At 40.6% G+C, this 24,531-nt stretch overlaps 1 long non-coding RNA gene across 2 annotated transcripts in view; it reads left to right on the top strand.

The window, feature by feature from the left end:
- The window catches only part of LOC309385910, a 41,319-nt gene extending 17,118 nt beyond the window's left edge, over positions 1–24,201 (top strand). The window contains exons 1-3 of one of the 2 annotated variants that reach the window (XR_014174316.1): positions 21,247–21,318; positions 23,708–23,822; positions 24,031–24,201. This is a non-coding gene — a long non-coding RNA (uncharacterized lncRNA). Of the gene's footprint in view, positions 1–21,246; positions 21,319–23,707; positions 23,823–24,030 lie in introns of those variants that run through there. The other variant, XR_014174315.1, reaches the window with a different exon arrangement.
- The last annotated feature ends 330 nt before the right edge of the window (positions 24,202–24,531 follow it).

The following is a 24,531-nucleotide window of genomic DNA, read 5'->3' as shown; positions in this document are numbered from 1 at the left end:
TTCATGCATGAAAAACTAAATGTTTTCAAAGCAGAAAGTCCAGTTGCCTCTTGAAAACAAACCTTTAGGGCAAACTTTCAAATAATTCCTTACGTCATATGATTACTTTCATTTCAGAAAGCAAGCAGGAACCAAATTATGAAAGAAAAACAAACACAAAAGAAACATATTCATTTCAGTTAATTTCTTTAAAAGAAATTCAAGTATTGGTTTATGTTTTAATTGAGTATGTTTTACAGTTTTAAATTGATTGTATTAGGAGCTGCCCAGAGTTGTCTGGATGGGTCGGGGTCTGGATGGGGGACAACAGACTCAAACTCAACCCCTCCAAGACTGAGTGGCTATGGCTACCGGCACCCCGGTTCAGCCAGTTGATTCCATCACTGGCCATAGGGGGCGAGCAATTGCCCCCTGTGGAAAGGGCGCGCAATTTGGGCGTCCTCCTAGATGCCCAGCTGTCAATGGATGACCATGTGGCAGCCGTGGCAAGGGGGGCGTTCCACCAGGTCCGCCTGGTGCGCCAATTGCGCCCCCTACTGGACCGGGATGCCCTACGCACGGTCACTCATGCACTGGTGACGTCTCGGCTGGACTACTGCAACGCCCTCTACATGGGGCTTCCCTTGGGATGCGCCCGAAGACTGCAGCTAGTCCAGAACGCAGCCGTGCGGGCTATTATGGGGAGTACTAGGTACTCCCACGTAACACCGCTCCTGCGCGAGCTGCACTGGCTGCCTGTGGTCTTTCGGGTGCGTTTCAAGGTGTTAATTACCATCTTTAAAGCGCTCCATGGCACAGGACCTAGTTACTTGCGGGATCGCATCCTACCACATACTTCCCTGCGACCAATTCACTCTCACAGGGAGGGACTCCTCCTGGTGCCGTCCACTAAGCAATGCCAACGGGCGGCACCTAGGGGCAGAGCCTTCTCTGTGATGGGCCCAACCCTCTGGAATGACCTCCCCCCTGATATCAGAACCACCACCGACTTCCGCTCCTTCCGACAAAAACTGAAGACTCACCTGTTCCGTTTAGCCGGCTTGGCCCATTCATAGTCCTATTTCACCTCCTGGCAGATATTTTTAATTGGGTATTTTTTAGGGGTTATTTTTAAACATTGTTTTTAACTACTTTACTTGGGTACAGTCTTTTATAGCCTCCTCTTTTAGGCACTTAGTATTTAACTATGTTTGTATTTTTATGTATTTATGTGTTTTAATCTGACTGTACACCGCCCCGAGTCCCTTTTGGGAGAGGGGGCGGTATAAAAGTCCAAAATAAAGTAAGTAAAGTAAAGTAAATTTTAACTAAATAAATTTTTGTGGGATCCCAACTGTTAGCTTGTAGCCTAGCACCACCTCTTTGTTGGTCATGATATTTCTATTTTCCTATACTTCCTTTCTCATTTGGAAATAAATGTCAGGTTTGGAGGGAGCAGAGAGAGAGGCCCACCAATTTGTTGAATAGAAATAATTTCAATGATATTAAACAATGAGCTTATTAGAGCGGTTGCATCAGAGGTTGATCAGCAGGATCATTGCTTTCAATTGTGTTCCAAAGAAAAGATTTATGTCTGCTAGTCCAGCATCTATCAGTGCAACGCAGTCTTTAGGGTGCAGAGGGATAGAATCAAGATCAGGTGAAGTGTTAGTACCACTTTATAAGATCTGGGTAAGACAATACTTAGAATACAGCATCCAGGTTTGGTCACCACAATTTATGGGAAAAAAGTTGAGATGCTAGAAAGAGTGAAGAAAAGAGCAAAAAAATGATGATTGGGGGGCTGGGGGCTAAAACATATAAAAACAGTTGGAGGAACCAGTGAAAAAAAGGACATGATAGCATGTTCCAATATTTGCCACAAAAAAGAGGGGATCAGCCTATTTTCCAAAGCACCAGAAGGCAAGGCAAGAAGCAATGATTGGAAACTAATCAAGGAGAGAAGCAATGTCGAACTAAAGAGAAATTTCTCAACAGTGAAAACAATAAACCAGAGGAACAACTAGCCTTCAAAAATTATGGATGATCCATCACTGGAGGTTTTTAAAAAGAGATTGGACAGTCACTTATCTGAAATAATAGGTTCTGCTTGCACAGAGATTTGGACTAGTAGACTTCATGGTCACTTCCAATTCTGCTATTCTGTTATTTTTCTGTTATGCTATCATTCAGTAAATCACTAAGGGGGCAGCATCTGTTTCCAGCATCAGGTAGACACAATACAAGCCACCTTGTAGTGGAAAACACTTGATAATCTAGAAAAACACATGGCTCTTTTGTTAAATTGCTACAAAGCACCATGTTACACTCTCACTCCGAGAATTAAACAAAGCATCCCTGTAGAAACTGCAGGTGTCTTTGGCAATTTCATTAGGATGGTAGTGCCAGAAACACTGGATGACCTCTGTGTTTTTTGCCTCCTCCTTATCTTTTTAGGCAAAAGCAAAGAATTATACTCTCTGTGTTTCTCCTCATCAGGTTTCATACATACAGAGAATAATGTATGCTCCCTGACCCCATATACTTGGCACCTATTGGGTAACTATGCAATGCACTCATGGAGTTGACATGACTAAATGAATACCTTTACTGCAGAAAAAGAAGATTGCATGTGATGTATTTTGCTTATGCTGTAGATCTCAAGAACATTTGAAAAAATAGTCTGTTGGTTTTCTTTTCAGCCATAAAATTGCCCATTTCAAAGAGATGTGTTACATTTCTTAGAAACCAAAAGCCATATATAATTCAGAGTTTCAAACAGTGAAATTCTGGTTTTTCTCTTCCTGCCCTTCCAAACCAATCCAATTCATTAATTAATTAATGGCTTTGTAAGGGGCCTGATCTCTATTGATTTAACTTCTTTAGTGCAGGAACCATTAATATCTCTTCATCATCTACCATTCTTCTGTAGCAAATCAGACTTGGATGAAGCAAGTTAGGAAGAGTATTGAAAGCTTTCAAATTGTGTTCTAGAGCTTGAGTATACTATGGGCGGCCATGGCAAGAAACTATAGGATTATTGAACAATTTCTCATTTGAGAGAAAAGTGCACAGACTCAAATTATCCTACTTGGATATATTCTATGAAGTCCAGTTCTCCGGAGAAAGATCTAATTCTCGAAAAGGTAGAAGGAATGAAATGAAGAGGTCAACCAATTGCAACATAGATGGTTCAGTTACAGTAGTGATAATGCATTATTGGAAGTGCTCAAGGACCAGGTTAGCCACAAATTGTCATGGAGAAAATCTATCTATGAAGGTCCTAAGAATCAACATCAACTTGATAACACATAATTAATCAATCAGGATGACCAGTGTATAATTGTGCTGCCCGCAGCCAAAAAATCTGTTGCAAATATACCAAAAGAGATAGAATGGATAGTCCCTTCATTCTGGAAGGAGAAAAAAGAGGATCTTTGAAGAAGTTTCAAATCATTAGCCAAATGTGTTCTTTACACACACAAAAATACTCAAAATTACTCAAGGACCATCAACGGTTTCTTCTTAATGCAATATTAAATGTAGAAATAGTGATTGCAATTTGTGTCCTTAAACTACTGTAACTCTGGGTGCTATTGAAATTTACAGAATTGCTCTATGGTGTCATAACTTTGTTGCTACAGCAAATGAGGCAACCACTTATCCACTCACCCAAAATGAAGGTGAAAACTGAAATGCTGGCTATGCTGGCTATTTACACTGAAAGAAAATCTTGTAATGGCATGAAAAGAAACTATTTTCCATCGAAGGATTATTCATAATCCCACCATCTCAGTGACATTAATAAAAATACCTTCTGTTGTTCTGCATTTAAAAACTTTCCTTCACACAATTGCTCATTCAGTCACTAGCAGTTTATTGAACTTAGGTCTAATTCCTGTCAATAAGGCAGGAATAATACATAATGTGGATAGTATCAGAAGGTAAGAATGAAGAAAAAATAGCCTTAAATCTGGGGAGAGAGCCAGGTGGGATGTAGTGGTTCATGCATCAGGCTACAAATTGGAGTCCTGGATTTTCTTGACCTGCCTTAGGCCGGAAGCCATCTGGGTGACTTTGGGTCAGTCATTCTCTTACAGCCCAAATTACTGCAAGATATTGAGGGAACTAGATGGAGGAAGGAGAAATATCCACTCACCCAAAATGAAAATGGAAACTCAAATGCTTGATAGGCTTGCTATTTACAGTGGAATAAAAGCTTGTACTGACATAAGGATAAATTGTTTTCCATCCACGGATTATTCACAAACCTACCATCTCAGTATTTAAAACCTTTCCTTCACACAATCACTCATTCAGTCACTAGAAGTTTATTGAAATTCATATATTATTCCTGTCAATAAAGCAGGAATAATACATAACACAGATAAAATCAGAAGAGAAAAAAGAAGAAAAATTTAACCTTAAGTCTGGGGAGAGAGGCAGGTGGGATGTAGTGGTTCATGCATCAGTCTACAAATTGGATGATTTGATGCCAGCTGGGTGACTTTGGGTCAGGTGATGGGAAACACTTTATACCCACTTTGAACAATCTTTTATTTCATGTCATTTATGTACCAGATGGAGAAAATAATGCCATCGCCGTCTCCATCCACCATGGAGATCTTTAAGATCTGGCCAATTACCTAATATCCCTGCTTGTTTTGCTGCGTGTTTTGCTTTATTTTCTATATATAAATCAAATTGCTATCTATCAAACTCCACAATATTTATGAATTGAAGTAAATTTTGGCAAATATTCCTTGAAAGAAAGCTAAATGAGCATTGGAGATATTGTACAATTTGTTTAAGAGGGGCTTGGGGCATTATATTCATGGGACCAAATGGAAACATGTGCATGTATTTATCTTTGCTTATATTTCAGTGTGGAAGACATTCCCTATTCTTCAATCAGACATTATGCCATAAAGTGACACAGAAATACAACATAGAATAACTGAGTTCAAGGGGACATTAAAGATCTTCTAGTCCAACCCTCTGCTCGAGCAGGTGACCCTATATCATTTTGGACAAATGCTTGCTTAATATGAAGGTTGGATTTCTCTTTGATAATCTTCCACCAATTATTTTTTTGTTCTGCCATAAACAGCTTTAGGAAATAAGTCAACCCCCCCTTCACTGTGTCAGCCGCTCAAGTATTGAAAGGCAGCTACCTTATCATCACTAATATTTCTCTTCATAAAGCTAGACATATTTAGTTCTCTTAAATGGTCATTGTACAGTTTAGTCTCCAGACCTCTAGCCTCCAACTTCTTATCATATTAGTTGTTCTTCTCTGGACTCTTTCTTAGTATATATGAGCTGCATTCCAAGAAGTAGGCCCACTCCTTTTAGATCTCAACGGTCATATTTGATATACTAGAAGTGCTTCATCAACAGTCCCTTGTGTTTATTTGTTTCTTTCATATTTGTAGCATCACCAATAGGTACTGAAGAGTGTACATTGCAGTTGTGTAACAAGAGAGCCCTAAGTTTAACGCTGATAAATCAATAAAAAGTAGCCATTCCAGTCATCCATGCTGACAACCCAAAGGTGAGAAAAACTGTGCAGTCACTTTGTAGAATAGATTGGCAGCATAAACATTTAATAAATAATAATAACAAACTATCTATGTCAGTATGGAAAACAAGGACCAATCTGTTGCAATAATTTTTTAATCAACGTGGCAGCTTCAAAAGACAGACATTTTCATACCTGGCTGTAGCATCTTTGTAGTCTTGAACTGATTAGCTCTGCTTTTGATTTTGATATACCCTGACCAGGTCACTAACTCTGATTGTGTTATGAGATGAGGCTCAGCAAAAACACACAGTTCAAAAATCTAGATCATTATCCCTGTCCGTGCCTGACTAGTGAACTGCAGCATCTTCATCCCTTCCTTCTAAGCTCCATTTCTTTGGTGGCTTCAAAACTGGCAGATAGTCGTCATGTAGCACTGGTCTTATAGCTGAAGGCAAATTGGGCTATTTAATTGACTTCTTATTTTTAGCAGAGAAGCCACCAACATTAGTCGGACAGAAATAACAATCTGTCACATGAACATTATATTATCGCCATATCATCAGGACAGCAAATGGCATAGACTTCCAAGTTCCTTTGTGCCAAGCTTAAGATCAACAACACTTTTTACACAATAAATGTGAGGAGTCCAGGCTTTGTTTTGATCACCAGTTTTACAACCAAAGTGCAGTTCATATGCTTTCTTAAGAATCCATGGTGTGTCTTTGAGGCTTAAGGGTGTACTCACCACAAATGAATCAGAACATTGGTGAGACTTTCACCATCATCCTATAGCAAGTCTATAATTGGCATACTTTTTATTTATTTAATTATTTAAGAAAATGTCTTTCTCAGTGGCCTCGGGAAGTTTACAAGGAAAAGAGCCCAAATACCAAAACAATAAAAAAGCAATATCCCCCTCCCCCACTCCCTTGGTAATAACAATCAAATGAGCCGTTGGATCGGCTCCTTCCCACTCTGGGCTCCCCTGGTCCATTGGCAAAAGAAGGTCTTCAGGGCCTTGTGAAAGAATATCAAAATTGGGACCAATCTTATCTCCATGAGGATCCACAGGGAGGGAGCCAGCAGATTATGTAAATTACATGTAAAAGTACAATGTAAAATTACAGGTTATTTCCATGATTTTGTAGGATACATCCCAAAGTGTTCAGGAAGCAAAATCTTTGTTTCCCAGCATTTTGTTTAACAGGAGCACACAGAGGAATTTTCCAAATCTAATCCAAGGTCCTAGGAGCCTGGACAGGGTTGTCAGTCAGTCCAAATTCAGAATATTATGGACAGTATCAACATCACACAAGAGCCAGATAACAAGGATCATGGGTCTGCAAACAGCTCTTATAATCAAGTGATTTACTTCCTTGCTTGGCAAAACATCAGAGGATCCTATATCTATGGAGATTCTCAATCATCTAGGTCACAATTGTCCCAAAGGTTCTTTTTCAAAAGGCAACTGCACTTTCTTGGGGTTTTCTTTGAAACCATTTTGCTTCTCACCCTTATCATCTTCACGGATAAGCAAAATGTTTTCAAAGAAAAAAGCAACAAATTCCAGTTGCCTTTTTGGAAGAGCATTGCGGGACAACCTCATAGGGCATTTCTGCTCTCTTCTTTTCTCCACTTTCCTGATTCTGAGACTTGGAAAGTATGTAAAGCTCCTGACTGCTCCGGTTGTTCAGGTGGATCCTATTTTTTATTAGCCTCATGTAATTTTCGGCTTGGTGTCTTCTGACGCTGACATTCCACAGGTTCTCCTGGAGTGGCAACTTCAACATTAGATTCAGAGTCTGAGGCCAGGGCATGGACCAGGATCATGAGAAGAGGTGGAAATTTCAAAGGAATTCATTACTTACAACATTGTCAAATGTTGTTATGTCTTCTCTTCTGCTAGAATGTTCCCACTCTTAGAGGCAAAGATTGTCTGTGAGGATAGAATAGGGACACGGTGGAGATGGATCCTGAAAGGTTAGTTTTGGAGGTAAAATTTGGGGTGAGTATTGAAAGTGGAGGTCACTTTTTCTTGGGTAGTAGAATGTTAAGAAAGCCACCCCACCCACCAAACCATCCTGAATTGTCCTGGAAGCTTACAAAACCGTGAATCCATTGACTCAGTACAGGGTGGCATTCAAAGAACCTAGAGATTGCTTTTCTTTGTTAGGTGCACTTCTAAGAATGCCTACCATCAGATTAAATGGTTCTGTTTAGGATTCTACAAAAGCTTCTCTAGAAGGCAATATGTCATATCACTGTTATATCTTGATCACAATAAATTCCTGGTTTATTATTTGTACTGTCCCTGCTATCCCATCCAGGTATATTTTGCTAGCTAACTTTTGGACTGGCAAATCATGAAACTTACAAGGGAAAGAGCCTCCCTAAACCTGGGGAACTATTTATGGAAAATATCACAAAAGATACAGTATGTTAAAAGCTAGCAAGTAAAGTGTCGGAATACAGTTTTGTTGTATTTTTATGCAACAACTACAGTAGTATTCAGTCAGTAGATACAGGTTTGGATCTATGGTATGTCTATGGCATATCAATATGTCCTTTTTGTTCTAAGTAAATTTTCCTGTTTCCTGTTACAGTTAAACAGTTAAACAGTAAAGTACATGGTGACTGTACATTCTGTTTGATCTCTAGTGCTATATATAAACAGAATTTTTGACATAAAGCAATCATCTAAAAAGCAGTATTAACCAATAAGCATTACTATTGTCTACATCAATGAGAGAAAAGCATGTAGCTAAAAGAGTGGCCTCTTTCTTTTACCTGTCTTTGTTTTTCTCTACTATAATCCCTATACAGATTTTCAGAATTTCATTAAATATGCCCAATACCCCCAATTATAAATAAATAATTATTTATTTCGAATAATTACTGACAGTTAAGAGTCTTCTATTTAGATTTCCGGTTCTGCCTGCGGATCCCGACGGGCAGGCATTGCTTGCCCCATGCACTCCTGGTGGGCTCCCCACTGATCTGGGGGGCACAGGACACCCTGGAGGGGCTCCTGCCGAGGGGGCGGCATAGCGGGGAGTCCCCCGTGTCGGCAGCGGCTGGGGGGGCCTCCCCGCATCGCCCTAGGCACCGGGAGGCAAGAGGGGAGGCGCCACGGCGTCTTCGGGATAAGGCAGCTGGAAGAAAGCAAGATTTGAAGGACGCAGCTGCCGTGTGGTGAGGTGGAAACTTTCCCCCATTCCCTTACTTGGCTGAAAGGAAAAAAAATTGCCAGCTTTTTAAAACTGACTTTCAACTTGTTTTGGAGAAGCGTGACTGGAGGGAGGGGGATTTTTCCCCCCCTTGGACAAGCGGCTTTAAACGGTTTTGCTCTCTGCCCCCAAAGGGGGGGGGGAGAGCCATGCAACGAAATCACGCTCGTAGCAAAGGCAGATTTTGGACTGCAATTGTGTAAATGAGGTGATGATCTGAAAACTTTGAAAACTTTTGGTCTTTGCCTTCTGATCCCAGAGCTGGCAGGGCAAGATGGCACACTTTCATCGTCTTCATAGACACTGAAACGTGACTCCACCCATAATAACTCCAGGCATATTGTCTTTGTCTCCGTGGCACTCAGACAAATCTCTTGTTACATTGGAGTCTGGGCTTGGAACAAAGGACTTTATTACTTTATTGCCAGGAGTTGAATACAGAAAAGGTTCCTATCTGCTTGGACTCTCTGCCTCGTAACCTCCTTGGCAGTTTTCCTCCCTAATTGTTTCCTCTCTGCATTGACATTGTTATCTCTTTGCTCATTATAATGCCACCCAAAAGACCACCCCCAGGGAAGCCGGGCTTTGACATCTTCAGCGTCCAGCCCCAGCAGACAACAGACTTTAACCTCCCTGCTTCAGCCCAAGCCTTCTGAGGTGGACTTTCAGCAGATGTTTCAACAGATTTTAAAGGGACAGGAGGATTTAAAAAATCAGTTTAAGGAGATGAATGAGCAGCTTAGAGAGAACCAAGACCGGGCGATTAATAATTCACAGAGACTGGATCTTTTGGAGGAGGAGATGGCTGACATGAGGGGGGAGGTGGGAGGAGTGCAGTAAGGGAAGCAAGAGCTAGAGAACCACCAGATAAAAATGGAATTTGAAAGAATGTCCTTTTTTCTTAGGTTTCAAAATGTGATTGAGGCAGATGATGAAGATTTAAGTGACATTATGACAAACCTTTTGGCTGAATACATTAAAAAAGACAAACAACAGATGGGGTGGGATATGGACCTGGTTTATAGAGTAAACTCTGCATACGCTAGAACACACAATGTTTCAAGGGAGGCACACATTAAATTCCTTAGAAAGACTACAAGAGATGAGATTCTGAGTGCACAAAGGGGGCAAGCACTAAAATACCAGGATAGAGAAATAGCCATTCTGAAACAGATCCCTAAGAAAGTGAGAGAGAGAAGAAAAAACTATTCGCTACTAGCAAAGAAATTATACCAGAAAGGGGTGTGGTTCAGATGGCTGAAGCCTGAAGGTATGCTAATTTTCTGGGAGGATACAAGAGTTAGATTTAATACAACTATAGAGGCTCAGGCCTTTATGGAAAAAAATAGAGCCCTCCTAGATAAGCCTGATGACACTACACCAGACACACAAGACACGGGAGGGGCAGGAGCTCTGCTGGCGGGGGGAGAAGGGGCAACATCGAGAAAACTCAGATCACAAAAATGAACAAGAAAATATGTTTGATGTAAAGTGATTGAAATTATTAGAAGATAAAAGTTTATATGCTGACAAAATACCATCAATTTGTAATAATCTAATGCATTAATAAATGAAATGTATGAGTATGGGGGGAAGGACCACCTACTGCATTGTAACTGCCAAAATTTGTAACTTATTCCACTACCCCTTTCCTTGTTTATTTTTTTAAAAAAATCAATAAAAATTTTGTTTAAAAAAAAAGAGTCTTCTATTTACATGATCTGGTACAGTAGTGGAATTCAAAAAAGTTTTATTACCGGTTCTGTGGACGTGGCTTGGTGGGCATGGTAGGGAAGGATACTGTAAAATCTCCATTCCCACCCCACTCCAGGGGAAGGTTACTGCAAAATCCCCATTTCCTCCCAATCAGCTGGACTCGGGAGGCAGGGAATAAATGGGGGCAGCCGAACCGGTAGGGACGATTGTCCTTGGTTCTGTGAACTGCTAGTAAAAAAAAAAGCTTCCAAAGATCACAGAGCTCAGCTGTGAGCCACGCAATCGTCGGAAGATTTATTTCCATTTTTAAAGCATTTTTCCCCTACCAGTTTGGGCGAAAAAAACTCAAGATAATAAAAAATGCTAACAGCACAAAATACTTCTTGAAATACCTTCATCTATTGCCTCTAGGACATCACTGCAATTACCAAGCCAAATTCCCAAGAAACAACTGACAATACACAAAATCTGTCTCAGCAGTAACATTTATGGAATGATGAGTCTCAGTAACAAACATCTAAAAAATTAAATTCATTGGTGAAAAGGTAAGGTTCTACATTTAGGCAAGAAAACTAAATGAACAAGTACAGTATATGTGGTATCCCGCTCAATAGTAGTAACTGTGAGAAATCTTGGACTCCTAGTGGACAATTTACTTGCGGGACCTAGTTACTTGCGGGATCGCATCCTCCCACATACATCCCTGCGGCCAATTCGCTCACACAGAGAGGGACTTCTCCTGGTGCCGTCCACTAGGCAATGCCAACGGGCGACACCAAGGAGTAGGGCCTTCTCTGTGATGGGCCCAACCCTCTGGAATGACCTCCCCCCCGACATTAGAACCACTACTGACCTCCGCTCCTTCCGGCAAAAATTGAAGACTCACCTGTTCCGATTAGCAGGCCTGGCATAATTACAACTGTCCCTCCTGGCAAATGTATTAACTGGTTATTTTAGGGGTATTGTTTTTAACTTATTGTGTGTGTTTTAGGGGTTCAAAATCCTATATTTATATATATTGCTTTGTACAGTTCTTTTAATTCCATTTTTACCTCCTCCATTCCAACTGTACATATTCAATTTTTATTGTATTTTGATATATTTTGCATGGACTGTACACCGCCCCGAGTCCCTTTTTGGGAGAGGGGGCGGTCTAGAAGCATGAATAATAAAATAAATAAATAAATCACTTAAAAATGATCCATCAGTGTGCTGTAGCTGCCAAAAAAGCCAACACAGTTCTAGGCTGCATAAACAGAGGGATAGAATCAAGATCACATGAAGTGTAAATACCACTTTATAATGCCTTGGTAAGGCCACACTTGGAATACGGCATCCAGTTTTGGTTGCCACAATGTCATCAGCATAAATAATAAATAAAAGCCCTGGTCACTTCAAATAACTTTTTAACAACTGTTGAATAATATCAATATAATATTTCTTCACAGAGAAATGTAGGCAAACAGTGCTTCTTTTCAAACAGTGGTCCTAAATTATTTCTAAACCTAAATGTAAGTCATAGTCCCCATTTATTTTCTTATTCTTTACAAGGCTTAATTTGATTACCAAAGACCAAGACAGTTTGTATCTGAGGTTTCCTCATCCTGCACCCTCTCATTACTTAAGGTAATTGTCCATTTCTTGGGTAATAGCAGGACTTCAACATTATTTAGAGGTTTCAAGACACTTTTAGAGATGCAGCTGACTTAAACAGTTGCCCCATTAACCGCTTTCTGTGGTTTCTTAGCAAAGAACTACATTATTAAATATTGCTTTCCTTTCTTTCCAAAGCTGCCAATGTTACAATTTTCAGTCTCACTTGGTCTGCTACTATTTACTGTACATGTGGTTAATTGATTTATAATTTTTCATGTTCAACTTTTATGAAGTCCGTATCAAGGCTATTTGAAGGGGAGGGGGTCATCTGTAGTCCACAGAAATAAGCTCCAACCCTCAAGGCAAAACTTAAGAGATGTGGCTGGATAACAACTTTTCCATTCATTGTCAGGAATGTTTCCTTAACCCACTTCCCACCCATTGCACACTACCACCAACCTCCATACCTGACTCCTAAAGGATCCTCTTAATTTCCCATTGGAAGGTGTTACCTGCTCTACAAGTACATATTATGCTATAATTTCACACAATCTCATTATTCCCCCTCTATTTACTGTAGTGGTTACTTAGGACATGATATAGACAGAGAGACAGACAGAGAGAGAGAGAGAGAGAGAGAGAGAGAGCCAAAAAATGAGAGATGCTATTGTGCATACTATTATACCTATGCTAATAAAGAAGGATGATCTGATAATATTGGGTATCAATGGTCTGGCAATCAAAGAATTTGGCCTGCCAGGTACATGGAACATTCCATCACAATGGCCTCCAACTTTCTGAATCGACTCTGCTGCAAAATTTCCTCATTGGTGATGTGGTTGTGCCAAGAGACTCAAAGAATGGGGGTGTAAATATTCAACTTATGACAGACTAATTTAACATCGTGGAGAACAAACCAATTGCTTCCATTCAGTGTTCTACTCACTATCAAAGACCTTGGGAAATTAGACTGTCCAAAGGGATGCAGGTGCTGTAGACAGTAAGAAAGATCTCTTCTAGTATAGATGCCACAGATGTTTATTGAGATACTCTGCCTGATATTGTTTGCATTCATAAATCATTGCAAAGCAGTGATGTGAACGGGAAAAGGGTTTCAAAGAAAATACTGTAAAAAAAGAAGGGTAGAAGAGAATTTTGTGGTTCCTTTGGAAGAAAATACCTTACACCCACTTTAATCATCCTATTATTTACCTCATTTCCATAGGCTCCCTGGAAAACAATGCTATTTCCATCTGCCACCCATTGATATCTTCAAGATCTGGCCAATAATATGACATCCCTTCTTCCTGTCCAAGATGGTTCCGCCCCAGGCGCCTGATGGAACCGGATAGGTTCCAGACGGAGCTTGGGCCACTTCCTGTAGCCCTGACCCGCTCTCGGACGGAGGACCTAGTGGCCGCCTGGAATAGGATGGCTGCTGGAGCCTTGGACCGGGTTGCGCCTTTGCGGCCTCTCCTGCGGCAACGAACCACCCTGGCTCCTTGGTTTACCAAGGACCTAAGGGTGATGAAACGCCACAGGAGACGCCTAGAGAGCAGGTGGAGATCCTCGCGCTCCGAATCTGACCGAACACAGGTAAGAGCCTATTCACGGACCTACCTTGTGGCACTAAGAGCGGCCAAACATAGACATTGTGCCGCTCTTATTGCGTCCGCCGATAACCGCCCTGCCGCTCTGTTTAGGGTGACCCGCTCCCTCTTATCACAGAGGCCACGGGAAGCCCCTTTACAGGGCAGAGCAGAGGAGTTTGGGGAATATCTGCAGGACAAAATCGCTCAGATCCGGAGTGGATGGGCCCCCTTCAGTGGACCAGAGGAGACATCAGAAGCGAGTCTTGAGGGACCACACTGGGAGGAGTTTGACTCTGTTGCCCCCGAGGATTTGGACAGGTTACGTGGGCGGCTGCGAGCCACTACATGTTTATTGGACCCGTGACCCTCCTGGCTGGTACTGGCATCCTGGGAGGTTACACGAGGCTGGCTCCTGGGTCTAGTGAACGCTTCATTGGGCGAGGGGTCCTTACCGGCCACCTTGAAAGAGGCGGTGGTGAGGCCGCTACTCAAGAAGCCTTCCCTGGACCCGATGGAACTAGCTAATTATCGTCCTGTCTCCAACCTTCCCTTCTTAGCGAAGGTTGTAGAGAGTGTGGTGGCACAGCAATTCCCACGGCACCTGGAGGAAACCAACTATCTAGACCCGCGCCAGTCCGGTTTCCGACCCGGTCACAGCACAGAGACGGCCTTGGTCACGTTGGTTGATGATCTCTGGAGGGCCAGAGATAGGGGCTGTTCCTCTATCCTGGTCCTATTAGATCTATCAGCGGCTTTTGATACCATCGACCATGGTATCCTATTGCGCCGGCTGGAGGGGATGGGAGTTAGGGGCACCATTTTACGGTGGTTCGGCTCCTACCTCTCCAACCGGAAGCAATGTGTGTTGGCAGGGGAGCAGAGGTCGACCCTGAGGTCACTCACTTGTGGGGTGCCGCAGGGGTCGGTCCTCTCGCCCCTTCTGTTCAACACATATGTGAAGCCACTGGGTGAGATCATCCGTGGTTTTGGGGTTGGATACCACCTGTACGCTGATGACACTCAGCTGTACATTTCCACCCCAAACCACCCCAACGAGGCTGTCGAAATGATGTCCCGGTGTTTGGAAGCCGTTCGGGTCTCGATGGGGGACAACAGATCAGGCTCAACCCCTCCAAGACAGAGTGGCTGTGGTTACCGGCGCCTCGGTTCAACCAGTGGATCCCATCGCTGGCCATAGGGGGCGAGCAACTGCCTCCTGTGGAACGGGCACGCAATTTCGGCGTCCTCCTAGATGCCCGGCTGTCGATGGATGACCATGTGGCAGCAGTGGCAAGGGGGGCGTTCCACCAGGTTCGCCTGGTGCGCCAATTGCGCCCCCTATTGGACCGGGACGCCTTATGCACAGTCACTCATGCGCTGGTGATGTCCCGTCTGGACTACTGCAATGCTCTCTACATGAGGCTCCCCTTGAGATGCACCCGAAGACTACAGCTAGTTCAGAATGCGGCCGCGCGGGCTATCATGGGGAGTACTAGGTACTCCCACATAACACCTCTCCTGCGCAAGCTGCACTGGCTGCCTGTGGTTTTTCAGTGCGTTTCAAGGTGTTGATTACCATCTTCAAAGCGCTCCATGGCACAGGACCTAGTTACCTGCAGGATCGCATCCTACCGCATACATCCCTGCGACCAATTCGCTCTCACAGGGAGGGACTCCTCCGGGTGCCGTCCACCAAGCAATGCCAATGGGCGGCGCCTAGGAGTAGAGCCTTCTCTGTGATGGGCCCAACCCTCTGGAATGACCTCCCCCCCGATATCAGAACTATTTATTTATTTATTTATTTATTTATTAGATTTTTAGACCGCCCCCTCTCCCAAAAAGGGACTCGGGGCGGTGTACAGTCAATGCAAATAAAATACAGTCATAACAATAAAATACATTTAAAATACATTTAGAGGGGGAGATAGACTGTACAAGAAATAAATACCTAAAAACATCCCAATTAAAACCCCAAACCCAATTAAAATAAATCCCCGGGAGGTAAAACTAAGAAAGTGCCAGGCCAGCTGATTGAAATAGGTGAGTCTTTAACTTTTGACGGAAGGAACGGAGGTCGGTGGTAGTTCGAATGTCAGGGGGGAGGTCGTTCCAGAGGGTTGGGCCCATCACAGAGAAGGACCTACTCCTAGGTGTCGCCCGCTGGCATTGCCTAGCGGATGGCACCAGGAGGAGCCCCTCCCTGTGTGAGCGGATAGGTCACAGGGACGAGTGTGGTAGGATGCGATCCTGCAGATAACTAGGTCCTATGCCATGGAGCGCTTTAAAGATGGTGATCAATACCTTGAAACGCACCCGAAAGGCCACAGGTAGCCAGTGCAGCTCGCGCAGGAGAGGTGTTACGTGGGAGTAACGTGTACTCCCCATAATAACCCGCGCGGCTGCGTTCTGAACTAGCTGCAGTCTCCGGATGCGTCCCAAGGGAAGCCCCATGTAGAGAGCATTGCAGTAGTCCAGGTGAGACGTCAAAGGCGCAACCCGGTCCAAGGCCCCAGTCGTCGCCCTATTCCAGGCAGTCACTAGGTCCTCGGAGCGGGAGCTACTACTACCGACCTCCGCTCCTTCCGACAGAAACTTAAGACCCACCTGTTCCAATTAGCTCGCCTGGCCCACTTATAGTCCCATTTATACCTCCTGGCAAATATTTTATCCCAGGATAGTTTTTAGGGGTGTTTTTTTAATGTATTTTTTAAATTTTTTAATTTTTAAATCTTAAATCTAACTTTAACTATTGTACAGTAAACTATTGCTACCTCCTCCAGTCACACCTATATTTATTTTATATTCATATTATGTATATTTGTTGTTTTTAATATGACTGTACACCGCCCCGAGTCCCTTCTGGGAGAGGGTGCGGTCTAGAAATCAAATAAAAGTTAAAGTTAAAGTTCCTATTGCTTTATTTTTTCTTTATATAAATTAAATTGCTATCTATCAGATTCTAACATGTTTATGCCCTTGAAATGCAACAACTGTGTTGTATTTGTTGTGTGAGTTCTTTAAGAGGGATGTGGGGCGTTATATTCAGGTGACTACAAGAATGTTTGTGCGTACATGTGTGCATCCATATCTCTTTGAATACATTTCAGCTTGGAAGACAAGTCCTGCTCTCCAACCATAGATTGTGTCATAAAGTCACACAGAATGTCTCTTCTCTTTCTATTTGTTAATTTACTGAAGTAATTAAATTGCCATTGACCTCCATTGTGGAATCCAGCCATTTAGTCAGAACTGATGAAGCTTCTTGGATGAAAAGTGAAACATTCTCAAGGGAAAAAAACCCAAAGAAGTCCAGTCCAGTTGCTTGTTGAAATTTTTAAAATAAATAAATGCTTTTTTTTAATTGCCAAAGAAAATGCAAAATATAAAAATAAAAAGGACTAACACAAAGACAAAGACAAAGAAACAAATTGAACCAAGAAAAGACATTCCAGCTGATGTGGTTGCTTGGGAAGAAATAATACAAAGAAAATCCTAAAATATTAAGACCTTTCAATAAAAGACAAAAGATAAATATATAAATAAATGTATTAAGTAAAACCCCATGGAGTACTACTAAAAATATATATCCCTCCATCTGATGACTCAATATCTATGGAGGATCCTAGAAAATGCACTGCAGAAATCAGTTTTGGGAATTAGATCACAAATTCTCTCTGTGTGTCTGCTTCTGTCTCTATCTCTCTCCTTATCTTTGTCTCTCACGTATAAAATAGTTATATTGGATAGACCTCTTTTTTCCTGGTGGAAGAAAGTCAACATAAAATTCCTCAGACCAACCTGAAACAAAAGAGAACAGAAGAAAAATGAACTTTCTTCAGGTACTATTACAAATAGGCAATGTAATAGGACAAGAAGGATGAAATCACTCAGAAACCAGACAAGACTGAGTGGTTTTCGTATTCAGGACCTTTTGAATCTGGGATTTTACCACCACATCTCTTAACTATAAACAAATCTATAAAATCTCATCATTTGAGTCCTGATATCAGCAAAGGCCCATAAAAGTTTGCCATTTTCACCTTGATCAAATAAACCAAATTTATGTTCCTTTCTTATACTTCTAACAATATTGATCTTTAGTCACTTCAAATAATCTTATACAATTTGATTTCTTTTCACTCTGGACATCCCAACTGGTCTAGTGGTCAAGGCAACAGGCTAGAAAGTAGGAGTGTGGGAGCTCTAGTTTCATTATATCTATAAATGCCTACTGGTTGACCTTCGGTCAGTTACTGTCTCTCAGACCAATTAATCTCACAGGCTTGTTGTTGTGGGGAAAATAAGAGGATATTGTATATTTGCTGCCAGGAGTTATTTGTAAAAATAATAATAAGGTGGTATATAAATAAATAAATTATAATTCAAGTTGTATTGCACTGCCTGTCTGATTCCTAGTCTGATCTATTTTGAAGGGCTCATAATTCTTAAAGGAAGGCACTCTTAAATGCAAGTTTGATTTAGGGCCTCTCCAGCAAAAGGAGTGGCACCCAGAAAAAGGGGGGAGAGAATATACAGTATTGAGGAGAGATCATTTGGTCACATGTTTGCGTTCTGAGGTTTTCAGTGTATGTTCTGTCACACTGTTTTGTTTGTCAGTTTTCTATCAGAGCTTTTTTAGAACCCACTAAGGGAATTCACTCTTCTATAGGTTAATTGGATGAAGAACATTTCAGGTTTAAAACTGCCCCCTTCTTGGACAAAGAAGCACCACAACATCTTCTCAGTACTGCAGAGAGTGAACAGAAAATGTTAACTCGGTGAATTAAAATGTGAGGGATTGCAGGTGGAAATAGGATGTGTAAAAATGTTCTCATGAAACTTTATACAAGTTCCATCTTTTGAATGATTAAAAACTCAAGATAATAAAAATGCTAAAAGCAAAAATGACTTGTTGAATCACTTTGATCTGTTACCTCTGTGCTGTCACATCCAATTATCAAGCCATATTCCTTAGCAAAGGATTGCTAATATTAAAAGAGTAGTAAAATATATGGAATCATAAAACCTAATACAGAAGAAAACCATCCAAACATTGTGCCCTCTTATACAATGGATTCACTTTCCATTATCTTACTTAATGTGATTTCTAAACATCGAGTCAGTTTGTCCCTGAGGTTTCCTCTTTACCCTTGCTGCACACACTCATTACACAAGGTAATTGGCCATTTCTTGGATTACGGCAAGATTACAACAAACATGTTGTTTCTAGGTCTCAAGACACTTTTAGAGATGAAGTTTGCTTCCACAGTTTCTTCATCACCTTCTACTTATTGTTCTTGAGCAAACAGCTACAATATTAAATATTAACTATAATATTAAGTTGATTTTTTTTCCATTCTAGAACTGCCAATTTTACCATTTTCAGCCTCACGGGTCTATTAATGTCAAATAATGTTAATTAACTTCTGATTTTGCATGTTCATCTTTTTAGAGCAAAGCTCTATCCATCCATATTCCACAGAAATGGGCTCCACCCATTTCTGGATGACTAGGACTAAGTATATTTAAATGCATTATTATGATTAACAGGGTGAAAAATATATATTGGAATATATAGTTTTTAAGGACTTAAACTATAACTTAAAAGGACTTAAATTTAGGGGATATAGAAATATAATCTTGAGACTGATTAAATTTTACAAACAATTGGTTTTATTGGTGTTTACAGAAAATTGAGGTATTGAAAATGTGGTGGAACAGTTATATTTATAATATTAAAATATTAGTGATTTTACAGGGTTAAAAGTATACTGTATGAAGAAATGGTATTGATGTTTACATATTGTATTTTTTTGGAGAAAGTGATAAAAATCATAAAGAGAGAATAATATTGTTTAAAAATAATGAGAAAAACCCCAACAAACTGGAAAAATAAAGAAATAAGTACAATTTGGGAAAATAGTATAATATATATTGATATATAAAAGAATATCTTAGAATTATAATGAGCATATTAAGGTTAGCAGTTGGATGATAAAAACTCTGTATATGTAGTTGTATTATTACTGTTAGCATTATGTGAAAAATATATTAACCCAGTCATTGCGCTGTCCACAAAAAATGTTGATTGTTAAAGAAAAAATAAAAATAAAACATATACAATAAAAAAAGAAATGGGCTCCACCCTCAAGGCAAAGTTTGGGAAATGTGGCTGAATTGATAGTGTCATTGCAGTGAAACTATCAATAACCCAGGTCCTGCCCATTACCTGCAATGACCAGGCCATTACTTGACTCTATGAAGGACCATCTCTGATGCCTTTTCACTGCAGCATTTTTGTGATCTTGATTGCTCACCCCAGTTTTATCAACAGAGTCCTTGAAATACAGAAATTGTTGCATCTTCAAGTAGATTTATTTCCCATTCTTGTCCTAATCCCTCACTCTTCGGATCCTTTCTCGGAGCAACTGTATCAAACATAGGGAGGAGAAAAAAAGAGGGACTAGTCTAATACAGCCTGAAATGTTGTCCCTTTTCTAGAGCACTTTTCTTCTCGTTGAATAAGAGAGCTGATGTGAAGAATGTGAAATTCTGACACTGAATGGTATAACTCTGTTGCTCTGCCAGGTGAATACATTTTATTTTTATTTATTAAATCTGTTTGTCACTCATCTCACTACAATATTCCTTCAACTGGCAGTCCACAGCTGTAGGTGTCCCAAGCAAATATTAAACAGCTGTGTTTAATCTGGGTCTAAGAGTATAATTGTATAACTAAGTTGAAAAATCTATGTAGATTCTCCAGTTCTTTGCATTTGGAGTGGACATTCAGCCCTCTATTCTTATGTTGATAAGAACTAACATCTGAATGAACCACTTCACCATGTGTGTCTTTTCTTGATAACACATAGTATAGAAGTGATACATAGACAAATGAGTGGATTCAATAACATAGTGACTCCATATATCATTTTCATTCTCCCCAATCTCTCTTATTAGGCCAATGAACCTTGCCATTGTAAGTGAAGACCTTAAATCTTCTATTTTTCACCAGATCATCTTTCCCCAAAAAGCTGAGTACAGAGATCCAGGTGTCTCCAAATCCGAACATCCAGGTCATGAATTACAGACAGATTGGATAGTTGATAGATAAATAGAGTAGGCAGACAAACAGACAGAGAGATGGATGGACATACAGACAGACAGACAGATTGTGTGTGTGTGTGTGTGTGTGTGCATGTGTGTGTGTGTGTGTGAGAGAGAGAGAGAGAGAGAGAGAGAGAGAATTTCTCAGTAAGCATATTTTTAGATGGTAGCTACATTTCATTAAAACCAAACATAACTAATCTACCTGATAAGTAATTCATTTGCATGTAACTAGTTGTGTCAGCTCTGCAGACCACCAATAATGTAGCCAAACATTTATCATTCCAAAGTATTTTATCTATAAGCAGAACCATGTAACTATTCAACTAATTCTCTTGGTCTTGCAAGGACTTTTGCAAGTTAACCCTCAAAAGTGTTTCAATAGAAGGAAATACAAAAGGCCAATTACATTTAAGAGTAGTTGCAATATTTCACAGTTTGATGCAATCATTATAACTCTATAAATATAGAGATGTGTCCTATCCCAGGAGTAAGATTTGGTCCAGAACCAATCACAACATGAAGATCCTTTCTCTGCTGTTCGCATTCCTTTTCCTTGCATTCCTGTCTGAACCAGGTAAGAAACTAAATTATTGATAATTGAGAAATGGCTGGTAACTCACTACTTTCTGAGCAAGTTTGATCATCACTGAAAGTAGGTTAATCTTCAACATCTTTTAATTTATGTAAAGAAATCGCTTTGAACACTGTGGACTATTGATAACATAAGCCTTCAAACATTTGAATAATATGCCATTGATTTTTCTTTGCATTAAAACTTGAGATCCAGGAGATATACGGCATCAAGGAGGGACTGGAAAACCAATTCATTCATTCACTATTCTCTACAAAGCGTAACTGGAGGTTTTATTATTGTAGGTCATTTTAGTTTTGGTGTACCAAATTCTCAACAAAACCATTATGAAGTGTTTGAGGGGCTGTAAAAAACCAGTTTGGTGTAGTGATCGAAGCATCAAGCTAGAAATCAGGAGACTGTTCTAGTCCCACCTTTGGCATGAAAGCTGGCTGGGTAAATTTGGACTTCTCTCAGCACAAAGCACCTGACAGGGCTGATGTTGTGGTAAAATAGGGGAAGGCATCCTTGGTATTCTCTCAGCTTCTCCTTTTTTTACAGTTGTTTCATTACCAAACTAATTAACATTGGTAAGGAATGGAATTTGCTCTCAATTTATATTCTAGCCCTGTTAGTATTGATAGGAGAGGTCTTGGGAGGTTTTTGGTTGTACTGTTTATTGTTAACTTTTTGGTGCTTCCTTGATTTGGGTATTGTTTACTTCTTGATGGTTGGTCAGATGTTAAGCTTGGTGCTAATATAAGATCATATGGATGTTGGTTGCTGGTGGGGAGATGTTTTGATCTTTTTGTTCCCTTTTTGGCTTGTTGGTTGTCTCTTTTGCACAATAAATACACGTTGTTTATGTCTGTGTGTCTATTGATAGCTAATTTGTCAGAGTGCCAGGCTTGCAGGAATTCTCTAGTGGTCAGAGTTCCCCAGTTGAAAGTATGTTTAAATCTCTCCATATGCTATGAAATTAAAGAGTTTTCATCATGTCTTATGACTGCTACTTGGTTTTCATAGAAATAGGAGGAGGAAGGAGTATTAAATACATTTGCCACCTTGAGTTATTTTAAGAAATAAAGATGTGATTAAAAATGTAAAAAAAATATTAATTACTTAGTGAATCTATTGATATTCAATTTGTAAAAAAGAGCAGATATTGCAGCAAAATGTCACAAATCTTCCACTTTTCAAGAGGAGATTAGAAGCATTAACGGAAGAGGAAGAAAGCCAAAGGTAAACCAGATCCTGAAGTTCAAAACATGCTCTCTACATGGGGCTCCCCTTGAGATGCACCCGAAGACTACAGCTAGTTCAGAATGCGGCCGCGCGGGCTATCATGGGGAGTACTAGGTACTCCCACATAACACCTCTCCTGGGCGAGCTGCACTGGTTGCCTGTGGTTTTTCGGGTGCGTTTCAAGGTGTTGATTACCATCTTCAAAGCGCTCCATGACACAGGACCTAGTTACCTGCGGGATCGCATCCTACCACATACATCCCTGCGACCAATTCGCTCTCACAGGGAGGAACTCCTCCAGGTGCTGTCCACCAAGCAATGCCAACGGGCGGCGCCTAGGAGTAGAGCCTTCTCTGTGATGGGCCCAACCCTCTGGAATGACCTCCCCCCTGATATTAGAACTACTACCGACCTCCACTCCTTCCGACAGAAACGTAAGACCCACCTGTTTCAATTAGCTGGCCTGGCCCATTTATAGTCCCATTTATACCTCCTGGCAAATATTTTTATTCTGGGAAAGTTTTTAGGGGTGTTTTTAGTGTATTTTAAATTCTTAAATTTTAATCTAACTTTAACTATTGTACAGTAAACTACTGCTACCTCCTCCAGCCACACCTATATTTATTTATATTTATATTATGTATATTTACTGTTTTAATATGACTGTACACCGCCCCAAGTCCCTTCTGGGAGAGGGGCGGTCTAGAAATCAAAAAAAGTTAAAGTTAAAGTTAAAAGAAGTAAACCATTCTCACTCAACATCTCCATCCAAAACACCCAGCAGAACCAGCCATGATAACTCAGGATTGTTTCTTAGCAACCAAGGATCCATAGTAATAATGAAGAGAAATACTGTATATCACAGCAAAGTCTTCCTTTGGTGTGAATCAGATTTTTTTTTCTTCCATACTACCTTTATAGATAAAGGCATACCTGCCAATTAAGCTCTGGGCCAAGCTTAAAACCTGGGTTGATATATGGTATATTGGGCTGCTAAAGGGAGATTAGTAGAAATGGATTCCTTGATCAGATAGAATTTCCTGAATTCATAGGAACCCTGCAATTCTGTAGAAGAAAGTGATGCCTCAGAAGGAAATATCTATCTAAATAATAAAGATTCCCCTGTCTAATCTTTTCCTCTTCATAGGTAGTGCCCAGCGCCTGTGTCGTCGTGAAAGAGGACGATGCCTTGAGAACTGTCCAAAAGGCACTGAGGACATTCACAGATTGGACTGTAGACATGGATTTACATGCTGTGTACCGTAAGTAAACACTCCTCTTATAACGATACCACAATCGATACACATTGGGATACACATCTTTGCCATCCAAGGCGTTCCAAGGCATTGACCTGAGGAGGAACAGGTGTTTCAAAGGCAGAAGGGGGGCAGGAGAGATTTTCAGGTTCAGATAATAGAATTTACCTTAAACTTATTATGATCAAACTATTATTTTATCTCATTTCTATAGTGCCAGCGGAAAATAATACCATCTCCATCTACCAGCCTGGATGTCTTCAAGATATGACCAATGACCTGAGATTGCCGCCTGCTATCGCTTTATCTTCCTTTACATCAATCAAATTGCTATGTATCAATCTTAAAAACATTTATGCATTGAAGTAAAATTTGGCAAATATTCCTTAAAATAAAGCTAAATGAGCATTGCAGATATTATGCAACTTTTTAACAGGGAGCAAGAAACAGTATATTAATTTAACTATACAAGTGTGTGTTTGAGTGTCATATCTCTTTGCCTACATTTCAGTGTGGAAGGTGTCCCCTGCTCTTCAAACAAAATTATGCCATAAAGTCAAATAGTCTCATACTCCCCCATCTGTTTAATTTTTGAAGCAATTATTTTGCCTTTGAGGTCTTCCAGCTGACATGGTTGCTTGAGCAGAAGTAGAACAAAACAAAAGTTAAACATTAACTATTAACTGAGACCCCACAATGGAAAATTCAAGATCCA

The sequence above is a fragment of the Natrix helvetica genome (assembly GCF_964273705.1).
Source record: "Natrix helvetica genome assembly, chromosome: 2".
NCBI lineage: Eukaryota > Metazoa > Chordata > Lepidosauria > Squamata > Natricidae > Natrix > Natrix helvetica.
Note: the sequence above shows the minus strand (reverse complement) of the source record. Positions and strands in the feature narration are given on the sequence as shown.